The sequence below is a fragment of the Mesoplodon densirostris genome, chromosome 9 (genome assembly GCF_025265405.1).
Source record: "Mesoplodon densirostris isolate mMesDen1 chromosome 9, mMesDen1 primary haplotype, whole genome shotgun sequence".
Lineage (NCBI taxonomy): Eukaryota > Metazoa > Chordata > Mammalia > Artiodactyla > Ziphiidae > Mesoplodon > Mesoplodon densirostris.
Window position 1 is genome coordinate 53,788,107 of NC_082669.1, and position 12,193 is coordinate 53,800,299.

Consider the following 12,193-nt stretch of genomic DNA (forward strand, 5'->3'; position numbering starts at 1 on the left):
AAAAAAGAAAGAAAAGGCCGCTTTTGTAAAGAAAATTAAAAAATATATATATGTGGACCTTTTCTAAACATGGTGAAAAGGTAGCTGTGCTATATATAAAGAGGATCAAGCCTTCAAGTGAGAAACTTATTATACTGCTCTGTATCAAATATATGGCTTAGGAAGTTATCAATTCTGTGAGCATCACTTTCCTCATCAAACTGTCACTATTAAAAAACTGAGGAATCAAGGAATTTGAATACTGATAGGATTATTTGATATTAAAGAATAGTTATTAATTGATTTTTTAGGCCAGGTAATGGTATTCCGAATATGGGAACTATAGAGTCTTTTTCTTTTAGAGGTGTACACTGAAATATTTACAGATGAGATTATGATATCTGAGATTTGCTTTAAATAACCCAGTTTTGGTGAGGTAGGAGAAATAAGTGGGCAGTATGATGATAATTTTTGCAACTGGGAAATGGAATATTGGGTTTATTATACTATTCAATCTACTTTGTATATATTGATATATGAACATTTTCATAATGTCATAAAAATTTGTAAAGATTCAATGAAAAAACTTATTTGAAAGTGATATGCATTAGATATGCACATGATATGCATCAGATATTGATTCAGTAAATGCTTGAAATTAAATAATTCAAAAAAAGAGATGGACTCCAAGAGAAAATGGTTAAAAATATGAGCAAAATATGAGAAAAAAAATTTATAAGGTGGATTGTATTATATATAAGAAGGCAGAATTCTTTATAAATTTGTTTTTTGCCCAGAAAGGTCAATACAGTGTAGAGATTCTAAGGTGGAAAAGAATTCTGGATAACGAAAGTCCAGAAAACAGAAACACATTTCTTTCTCACCTAGACTAGTGTTTGTTGCTGTGCACGTTGGGCCCCCCATGATTGGGCTGAGGTGTGTATGAGTGAACCATAGACATTTTAAAGGTGTGTATTTAAGGTCTACTCTTATGATGTAATTCTGGAAGACCACTTGCAGAAGAGCACGTGAATGCGTTGCTAACGAGCCTAGAGAGATGCATGAAACTTGTTAACTCTAGCTGGCAAAGTCATCATCATTCCTTGAACTCAGCATCTGTGTACTTCCCATTTTCTAAACCAGCAATAGCTGTGGGCATCCTTCTGATGGGAAATGGAAACAACTTAAAGTGTCTCAGTAGATGGTGCATCTTGGATACTTACTGGTCTTTTTTTTTTTTTTTTTTTTTTTGCGGTACACGGGCCTCTCACTGTTGTGGCCTTTCCCTGTTGTGGCCTCTCCCGTTGTGGAGCACAGGCTCTGGACACGCAGGCTCGGCGGCCATCGCTCACGGGCCCAGCCGCTCCACGGCATGTGGGATCTTCCCGGACTGGGGCACGAACCCGTGTCCCCTGCATCGGCAGGCGGACATCCCAACCACTGCGCCACCAGGGAAGCCCCTTTACTGGTCTTTTGATGTGATCCAGTGCAAAGGCTCCATGTAAAAGCTGTGCCCGCTTTTTGATGGCACGTGGTGGCTGGTGAGGCTGGGTTGAGATTCTGCTTTGGAACAACGTATCTTTTCCAGCTGCCACATCTCAGTAGCAGGCAAGTCTTTACTGGAGACAAATGAGATTGGTCAGGTAGACCCAAGGAGGGTAGCAGTCCATGCAGAGTTCTGGAGAGCCACCTGTGGGGCTTCTGTGTCAGTGGGCCTGAAGGCTGGGCTGGAATCTTTCGGACCAGATAGGGGAGTGCTGCCTTCTCTTGGCGTGGCTGGGACTATGTGGCTTTTGAGTGAGAGTTCCATATGACTTAGAGTCCGAGAGGATGATGTGGGGCAACTGTCCCCAAAGAAAATAGTGGTCAGCAGTTTCTGGAAGGGATTGTGGATCTGGCAGAGGTTCGGGTGATCTCATCAGGCTTGGGTAGTGTGGTACCAACACAAATCCACCTTGGCTCCACACGCTGAGGATCTCTTGTTTACTCTCTGCCGCAGACGCTGTCATGGGGGAAGAATAGGGAGCGAGGCGCCTGGGGGCTGGACCAGGCGTGTCTCTGCTGGGGCTGGGCTTTTCAGTTAAGCATGGATCAGCAGTGAGCATGCTGTAAACCTGACTGCTTTGCTGACTTTCTACGACTCTTGCCTGACTTCCCTTATTTATAAATATCCCAACCTTCTCTCTGCTAAACTAGTTAGATGATTCTTCTGTAGCTTAGGGGAGGTGGAGAGAAGCTTCACTGTACCCTTTGGACCAGATGTGCTGGTAACAGGGGAGTGGCAGCTGTGAAGAGCAGAGAGAGCTAGCAGAACCAAAACAGATAAGGAAAGAGGGGTCCTGGAGGGCTAAACTGGGCCCAATTCTGGCTTATTTTAGTTTTTTGAAAAGAGTTAAAATCAATTCCACTTCGTTTTTTGAAGCTGCTTACTGTATGTTAAGTACAGTGTCAGGTGTTGGGGATATAAAGATGCATTAAATCATGGCTCCTGCCCTTAACTATCTCACTTGTGTGTGTTTAAGTGTAAAAAAATAAAATGGTTGATCTGCATTATATAGCATTAATTAGCAGGGAGATGATGTGGGGCTAATTACATCTTCCTACAGAGGGTCATTAAAAGTTGGAGCAGGTGGTGATATTTGAGCTGGTATTTATCAGATGGAGAAGGTGGAGGAGGGTTGTGGAGCAAAGGAAGACCGTTCCAGGCAAAGGCAATAGCATGACCAAAGCAAAGAGCTCTAAGAGCGCCAGGTGTGGCAGTGGCCTGCAGCATAGGGCCTTAGGCAGTGGTACTAGAATGGTAGGCAGGGTGGAACTTGGCATAAAGGATCCCCAGCCTAAGGTGTTTGAATTTTTTTATGCAGGCTTTTCTAGTGATATGTGGCGGGTAATGTTTTGTCTGGATGTAGAAGTTGAGGTCTAGGTATAGTCAGTTTTGTTTCTAACCTAAACGTTGACATGGGGTTTTCCTCTGCCTAACACTTTCCGTGCTGCTTCATGTTAAACAGGTGTGTATTTGAGTGCTTACAGTTTAAATAAAACCCCATGGAAATTCGCAGTGAGTGGGATGTGCAGAAAAAGGAGACCAGATTTACAGGCATGCAGAAGGTAAAAAAAATCTTAAGTCAGCACAGTCAAGGGTCACTTGTGTGGTTAAAGCAAATGCCACAGGAAATGGGAGGAGGGAGCAGTCCCTGTGGCGGGGAGAGGTCAGAGAAGGCTCCTTGGAGAGGGAACTTGAGGAGCCCCGGGGTTGCATGGGAGCTGGGGAGGCACTGAGGAGGGCAGCCGAGGCTTCTGGGAAACAGGACCACGTTGGAGGGAAGGCCTGGAGGTGGGTTTGGGAGCAAACAGCCTCCAGATGGAAGGATTCCTGCTCATTCTTCAAATGTTTATTTAAATTCAACTCTGTGCCAAGGAGTCTGCCAAGTATTACAGTGTGGGGGTGACAAAATTAGAAAGAGAATTGGGAGTTTGCTATTTCTGCTAAACAATAGGAAGCCATTGAAGGTTTTCTGAGTTATCCAGCGACATGGAGTGTGGGTCTGAGATTTGATTGGTGCAGCAAGACCATGAGTTAGGCAGTGATGGATATAATTGTGGTGTGAGACCCTAATAATTTGATGAGGGTTTTGGTAGCAGGGAGAATGGAGAACGGGCAAGTTAAAGACATTTTGAAGGACCATTTGATTGAAAATGACCAATCTTTTATTCTTTGTCAACAAAAACATAATATATACTTAAAAAATGTTTGTAGGCAAAATTGGAAAAATAATTCCTTCTTTGAAAAACTTTTTTCTTATGACAAAACAGTTCCTATGTTTTGAAAATTTAAAAGGCAGATGTGTGTAAAGAAATGTAACTTGTGATCCATATATATTTATGTCTATATGTTTATATAGACATGTATCCATTTCCCTCTCCCTGTTTGTCTCTGTGTATGAATATAATTATTTTCCATAACAGGAGGAAAAATACCATTTTGTATCCATTTTTTCCCTCACCTAAGATGTTATGAATACCTTTTCCTATAATTGAAAGCATTTCTGCATTATTTTTACTGCTATCATATTACTGTATATGGCTGTTTTACCATAATTTATCTAGCCACTCCCTATTATTGGATGTTTAGTTGTCTTCTCCACTCTGCTATCATTAACAACACTGTAATGAATACCCTTGAAACTACATTTTTGCATATAGCTAGCACTTTCTTAGGATAAATTCATAGAAGTGGCATCGTTGGATTAAAGAGTGGGTTTACAACACTTTAAGGCTTTTGGTTCTTGGCAGACTGCCTTTCAAGAAGATTGTATCAGTACTTATTTTTGGGAGTATGGGAGTTTTCATTTCTCCACATTATGACGTCAACTCAGATTATTAAAAAAAATACAGCAGCAGCAACAAAAAACCTTTCTGCCAACTTGTTAGTTGAAAAATTGTATCTTCTTTTAAATTTTTATCAACAGCAATATATTTTTCTGTATTAACTTTGTGATAATTGTATTTAAAAATTTTTGTTATAATTTACAAATATACAGAAAATAGAGTAGTACAGTAAACACCCACATAACCACCACTTAATTTAAATTAATATCTGTCATATAGTTTCACATATATATATTTAATGATACATTTCAGTGTAAGTTAGCTGTCACCATGATTCAGCCGAAATACTTTGGCATACAGCTCCAAATAATAAGAACAGTTTCCCTCATGGCCATAATATATATCACTGTGCACATGATGAAATTAATAGTAATTCCTTAATAACATAAAATACTTGATCCATATGCAAATTCTTAATTATACTTTATTCCACGCCTATAACAGAGAATCAGGGTGAAGAATGGTCAGACGTAGTGATCAGGTGTGCACAGCATTTCTCTGTGGCTAGAAAACAGTCAAGGAGAATTTTCCCTTCAGCCATCAGATGTGAATGATTTGTGGCAAAAGTGGGTGGCTGGATGATTATAGTTCTGGTGTGTTCACAGTTGATAGACTATTTTGTTCAACCAGTGGTGAGCAGGGCAGTTAGGCCCCCTGGCCTCTGAGCATACAGTGTAGTGACACATTCCTTTCCTTTGCTACTGTATTCTTTGGGTGTGGTGGTGCGTCTTCATGTTGACAGTTGGTTTATTAGTCAGGGTTCTCCAGAGAAACAACCAGTAGGAGATATCTCCATCTCTAGCTCTAGCTATTTATCTATCTAATGAGGAATTGGCTCACACCATCCATTTTAGAGGCTGAGGAGTCCTATGATATACTGTCTGCAGGCTGGAGACCCAGGAAAACCTGTGTTGTAATTCATCCCCAGTCTGAAGGCCTGAGAACCAGGGGAGCTGATGACGTAAATCCCAGTCTGAGGGCCAGAGAAGACAGGTCCCAGCTCAAGCAATGGGGAAGGAAAAAAGGTGTGAATTTTTCTTTCCTCCACCTTTTATTCAATTCGGTCCCCAATGGATTGGATGAAGCTCATCCATATTGGGGAGGAAAATCCACTTCACTGAGGCCACAGGTTGAAATGTCACTCTCATCCAGAAACACCTTCACAGACACACCGAGAAACAATGATTAATCTGGGCACCTGTTGGCCAGTCAAGTTGACACATAAAATTAACCATCACAATTAGTATTATACTAGGTTGTGCAAGGAATCCTAAAAGCCTCCCCATTTTATAAGTATATATGTTTAATCATATTAAAACTTCCAAAAATTGTAAGGGAGAGAAGCTTCAGGTCATTTGTAAAATGTATTACCAAAGAAGGATTAAATAACATTTCAAAGATGTGGTAGCTGTAAGGTATAGTCCACTCCCCTGACAGGGACCCTCTGTCCATCAATCTAAGGAAAACCTTTGACATGTTTACTTTAATCACAGGCAGACCACCCCAGCCTTGGTGATGAGCTGGTTTTTAAAACTGCAGAAAACTGTGTTCTTTGTGTCCAAATTAACATGTTCTTACATTTAAGAGATGATTTATCACCTCTAAAAAAATGAGGCAGATAAAATATCTGAGATTTTTAAATGTAAACTGTTTACTGAGGGTTAAATTAAGTGCACAGATCATAAATGTACAGCTCCATGAATGTTCACAAAGTGAGTACACCCACGTACCCAGCACCTCAGAAGCCCCCTGATGCTCTTTCTAGTTAATACCCGCTCCTTCCAAGAGTAACTAGTTGTCCGACTTCTGTCACCATATATTAGTTTGCCTGGTTTTCAACTTTATATAAATAGAATAATACAATATGTATTCTTGTGTCTAGTTTCTTTCACTCTTGCTTTATTTGTAAGATTCATCCATGTTGTCGTGCGTAGTTAGTATTAGTTTATTCCATTGTGTGAATATACCACAGTTCATTTAAGTATTCTACTGTTGACATTAGAGTTATTTTCCATTTCTTCACTATTCAAAATAATACTGCTGTGGGGTGGGACCAGCTTAGTGCTGTGGCCCCGATCCAACCCCCCGGCCCCGATCCAGCCTCTAACCAAGGTACACACATGGGGGAAGAAGTGAAACCCACACAGAAATGCAGCCCTAAAGCCCTCAGGCCCTGGCCATGTCCCAAACCAAGGCAGAGACTGCTGTCATACCCAAGAGAAACCCAGCTCCCACCCCCAATAGAGCTGTGATGACCACTGAGCAGAGAAGCCCTGGCTTGCACATGGCTCTGGCTCTAGCCCCTCCAACTCCAGCTCCACCTCCTACCAAGGCAATAGCTGCCAGTACACCCTGGAGAAGATGCAGCCTGTGCTCACATCAGATCTGTCTCTCCCACCAAAGCCACTGGGCACTTGCAGACTGCATATGGATGCTCCAAGGACACGCCTTCAAGGCCAGGAGAGGTAATTGTTTTACCTAATTTCATAGAGAAAGTTAAACAAAATGAGAAGACAGAGGAAAATGTTTCAAATGAAAGAACAAGGAAAAAAAACCTGGAAAAAAACACTAATGAAACAGAGATAAGTAATTTACTTGATAAAGAGTTCAAAGCATTAGTACTAAGAATCTTAACTAGGGAAAAGAATAGATGAACACAGTGAGAATTTTAATAAAGAACTAGAAAATATAAAAAAAAAGAACCAGCCAGCACTGGAGAATATAATAACTGAAATGAAAAAAAATACACTGGAGGGAATTAACAAGATATGAGGTGATATAGAACATATAAGTGATCTGGAAGATAGAGTAATGGAAATTGCCCAATAAGAACAGCAAAAAGGAAAACATTGGAAAAACTGAGGATAGTTTAAGGAACTTCTGGGACAACATCAGGTGTACTAACATTTGCATTTTAGGGGTCCCAGAAGGAGAAAAGAGAAAGGAGTAGAGAGGGTATTTGATGAAATTATGGCTGAAAACTTCCCAGATATCCAGGTACAGGAAGCACAGAGGGTTCCAAACAAGATGAAGCCAAAGAGCCCCACACCAAGACATACACTTAAAATGGCAAAAGGTAAAGGTAGAGAATTTTAAACGCAGCAAGAGAAAAACAAAGTCACATACAAGGGAACTGCCATAAGGCTGTCAGCTAATTTTTCTGCAGAAACTTTGCAGGCCAGAAGGGAGTGGCATGATATATTTAAAGTGCCGAAAGGGAAGAACTTACAACCTGGGATACTCTACCCAGCAAGATTATCATTAAAAATTGAAGGAGAAACAGAGCTACTCAGACAAGCAAAAACTAAAAGAGTTCATCAATACTAAACTGACCTTACAAGAAGCATTGAAGGGTGTCCTTTAAGTGAAAAAGAAAAAGCTCCAATAAGAAATTATAGGAAGGGAAAAATCCCACTGGTAAAGTATATAGTAAAGGCTGTAGATCAGCCACTTAAATAAGCTAGTATAAAGGCTAGAAGCCAAAAATTGTAAAATTAACTAAACTACAATAAACAGTTAAGAGATAGACATGAAGATGTAAGATATGACCTCAAAAACAAAATGTGGCAGGGAGGAATAGAAAATGTAGATCTTTTAGAATGTGTTTGAACTTATATGACTTAATCAGTTGAAAACAAGTAGATATAGGTCAACATATATGAACTCCATGGTAACCACAAGTCAAAAAGCCTACAGTAGATACACAAAAACTAGAGAGAAGGGAACACAAATATATCACTAAAGAAAATCATCAGGCAACAAGGGACAAGACTAAAAGAAGAAGAAAAGAACAGAGAACAACTATAATACAAAACAACCAGAAAACAAGTAACAAAATGACAACATACTTATCAATATTGCTCTGGACATTAAAATGCTAAAGCATGGGGGTTTTGTTTTTTTGTTTTTTTGGTGTGAAATTGCTGGGTCTCTGCTTACGTGTATGTTCAGTTATAGTAGATATTGCCAAGCAGTTTTCTAAAGTGCTTCACCAGTTACATTTGCTTCACATTTTGCAAACATTGGTTATTTCTTTTTAATTATCTTGTGTATGAGTAGTGGTATCACATTGTACTTTTAATTTCCATTTTTGGTGGAATTTTTTTAGGGGTCGGTAGCTTGACAGTGATTCTAAAGATCACTTGGGGAAAATCAAAGAGTGATTATGGCCAAGAAGACTTGCAAGAGAAAAATAATGCAATGTTTTGTTTTATTTTTATTGGAGTATAGTTGATTTACAATGTTGTGTTAGTTTCAGGTGTACAGCAAAATGAATCAATTATACATATACATATATCCACTCTTTTTTTAGATTCTTTTCCCATGTGGGTCATTACAGAGTACTGAGTAGAGTTCCCTGTGCTATACAGTAGGTCCTTATTAGTTATCTGTTTTATATATAGTAGTGTGTGTATGTCAATCCCAGTCTCCCAATTTATCCCTGCCCCCGTTCCCCCCTTGGTAATCATAAGTTTGTTTTCTACATCCATGACTCTGTTTCTGTTTTGTAAGTAAGTTCACATTCATTTGGCGGATATTTATTGAACATGTTTCATTATCTGCCAGGCAACAGTCTGGAACTTGAGGATATAGCAGTGAGAAAGGAAAACAGTCCTGTCCTGGCAGAGCTTTCCCTCTAGTTATAGCAATTAAGATGCATGTAATCTTGCAAGAGTAGATAGGTCAGTGCCTAGGATAGACCTGAAACATTTCCTGCTGCAGTGATGACAGGAGCTGTCTGTCAGCCCATCCTGGCATTCCCCCATGGAGTTTGGTCAGAGTACATCTTGACCTTAGGAAGCCATTGACGACTGATCAGAAGTGGTACTGAAGATGGACTTGCTTGCCAAGCCTTTCCCTGGTGACCATATGATAATTTAGTATGTGGTAAACATTACATCCTAAATGGGGGAAGAGAGAATGATTTGATGTATGATCCTAGGACAACCAAGAGAGTAAGTAGAAAAGACTCAAGGTGGAGGATCCTTTTTCAGACCACATAGAAAAACAAAGTACCAATAATGTACTGAAACTTAAAGGTAAAAGATAAACCTATTCAAGAAAAGCTAAGAGAACGTGGGTGAATATTTAGTCTTGAGATGAGGAAGAACTAGTTTCTAAACTTAGAAGTAATGGAAGAAATTGCAAAGGAGATAAAAATCTACAACCTCAATTATATAAAAATATTAAACTCGAAAAATATTTACAACAAGTACGATAGACAAAGGGGGAAAAGGCTATGTTCTCACACTGTTGGTGAGACTGTAATTGATACAATCTTTCTGGAGAGCAGTGTGTTAAGTATCAAGAGCCTTAAAGATGCTCTCCTTTGACTCAACAGTTTCTCTTCCTTGAGTCTAGCCTTTGAAATTTGCCAGGAATTTGGACAAATGTTACATACAAAGCTGGTTACCTTAGCTTTTTAAAAAAATACCCCAAACTGGAGATAATCCAGTAATCTAATAATGTCTACTGATGGGAGGAGAGTTAAACTGTGTTTTTAAATAAATGAATTATTCACTACTATAAGCGAACATAGGTATAATTCTAAATCATAGGATTGCTGTAATTAGAAGTGACATTTCCTTTATATTTCAGTCTTGTTTTGCCTCAGTTAGGAAAATCAAAGTATAATCCTTCTATGTTTGCAAAAAGCCAAATTCATTGCTAACTGAAGAATAGTAGGATTAGTGGGCAGTCTTTGAGCTTTTCTTTTGTACTGTGCTAAAAAATGTTAAACAAAACCCAATAATCTAGAACATTTATAAAATACCTGTTGTGTGTAGGGCATTGTGCTAAGTGCGTTACATGATTGTTCATTTATTTCTAGTATCAACCTTAAGAGCAGGTCGTGTTGTTATCCCCATTTTACAGATGAGGAACCAGAGGCCCAGAAAGCTTTAGTTACTTACCTGAGGCCCTACAGGTGGTTAGAGGCAGAGGCAGAAGCAGAGCTCTCTGCAGCCCAGGCCCGACAGACTCTAAAGCCCGTAACTGAGTATCTAACCAAGAGCTTATCCCACATTGGAATGACTGAAATGTAGAAATGACAAGTGACTTTTTTTTAAATTAATTAATTTATTTTTATTTGTTTATTTTTGGCTGCGTTGGTTCTTCGTTGATGTGCGTGGGTTTTCTCTAACTGTGGTGCATGGGCTTCTCATCGCAGTGGCTTCTCTTCTTGTGGAACATGGGCTCTAGGTGCGCGGGCTTCAGTAGTTGTGGCTCTTGGGCTCTAGAGCGCAGGCTCAGTAGTTGTGGCGCATGGGCTTAGTTGCTCTGCGGCATGTGGGGTCTTCCCAGACCAGGGATCGAACCCATGTCCCCTGCATTGGCAGGCGGATTCTTAACCACTGCACCACCAAGAAAGCCCTGACAAGTGACTTTTTAAAACAGTTTTAACTGGGATTAACTACAGTTACAGAGGGAACAGAGATGCTATCATTGCACCTCTGTTCACTGTGCTCTCCCATCACTGTGGCTCCTGTCACCGAGCTGGCTCTCTTCTTGTAGTTCATGGTCCTCATCTCTCCACCCCCCAAATCACTGTTTGATCCCAAGGATCAAGAGGCCCTCCCCTGCTCCACAGGGATATGTGTGATCCCCATGTTGTTTCTCAGCATTTCCCACAGCCCCCAGTCCTTCACAGAACAGAAATGAGCAGGTTCCACTTATGTGAACTGGAACGTCTTACAGGGAAGACCTGGGGGAACGCTGTGAAAAAGCATCACATGCCACCTTATTCTCTTTTTTTTTTGGCCACACTGCGCGGCACAAGGAACTTCCCTCACCAGGATTGAACCTGTGCCCCCTGCAGTGGAAGTGTGGAGTCTTAACCACTGGACCACCAGGGAAATCCCACCACCTTATTCTTGTTGACCATTTCTGCTCTAGAATGGAGAGGACACTAACCACAGCAGCATTTCTTACCTGCTTCCATAAAATCTCACAGCAGCCATGCTGTTAACAGTTTGCTCTCCAGCTTATCCTGTTTGTCATCCTTTTTTTTTTTTTTCTTCAACATTATTGCCTTTGAAACAGGAAAGGGGGCAAAAGAATTGGGTTGTTTTCATTCATGATTTCAGAATTCTACTTTTTTTTTTTTTTTTTTGCGGTACATGGGCCTCTCACTGTTGTGGCCTCTCCCATTGCAGAGCACAGGCTCCGGACGTGCAGGCTCAGTGGCCATGGCTCACGGGCCCAGCCGCTCCGCATCATGTGGGATCTTCCTGGACCGGGGCACGAACCCGCATCCCCTGCATCGGCAGGCGGACTCTCAACCACTTGCACCACCAGGGAAGCCCTACTTTTTTTTTTTTTTTTTAAAGCTATATGTTCTTGCTAAAGAACAAGACAAAATTTGTCCTTCCAAATTTCTGTAAACCTGGGTTTCTCAAGCTCAGTGCTGTTGTCAGTTGGCTGGGTGACTCTGTTATTGGGGTGGAGGGTCATCCTGTGCATTGTGGATATTTAGCAGCATCCCTGGCCTGTACCAAGTCTGCTTCTGTCCCTCCCCCCAAGTTATGACAATCAGAATTGTCAGCAGACACTGCCAGATGTCCCCTGTGGGGAAACGTGAAAACAGAGGCCGCTCAGAGCTAGAGAACTCCACCCCAGAAAGTCAGGTAATGTACAGAGAAGGCTAGTCCTTGTGCATTGTGCTTGGCTATTGGGGACATTGGTGTTTTTAAGCTGGACAGTCAGGCTAAGCTGCCTGCAGTTGAGAACCGCTGGAATAAAAATAAAACTCGGCAAACTTAATGGGGTTTTGCTTTTTATTTGGAGCGATGGGAAATAACTGTCCTTGTGAAGAGTATATTGTCAT

The 12,193-nt window shown here is 40.7% G+C and overlaps 1 protein-coding gene across 2 annotated transcripts in view; it reads left to right on the top strand.

Annotated features, from left to right (window-relative positions):
* The window catches only part of SLC25A13 (solute carrier family 25 member 13), a 209,686-nt gene that overhangs the window by 33,947 nt on the left and 163,546 nt on the right, over positions 1 to 12,193 (top strand). The gene's annotated exons all lie outside the window — the stretch shown is intronic.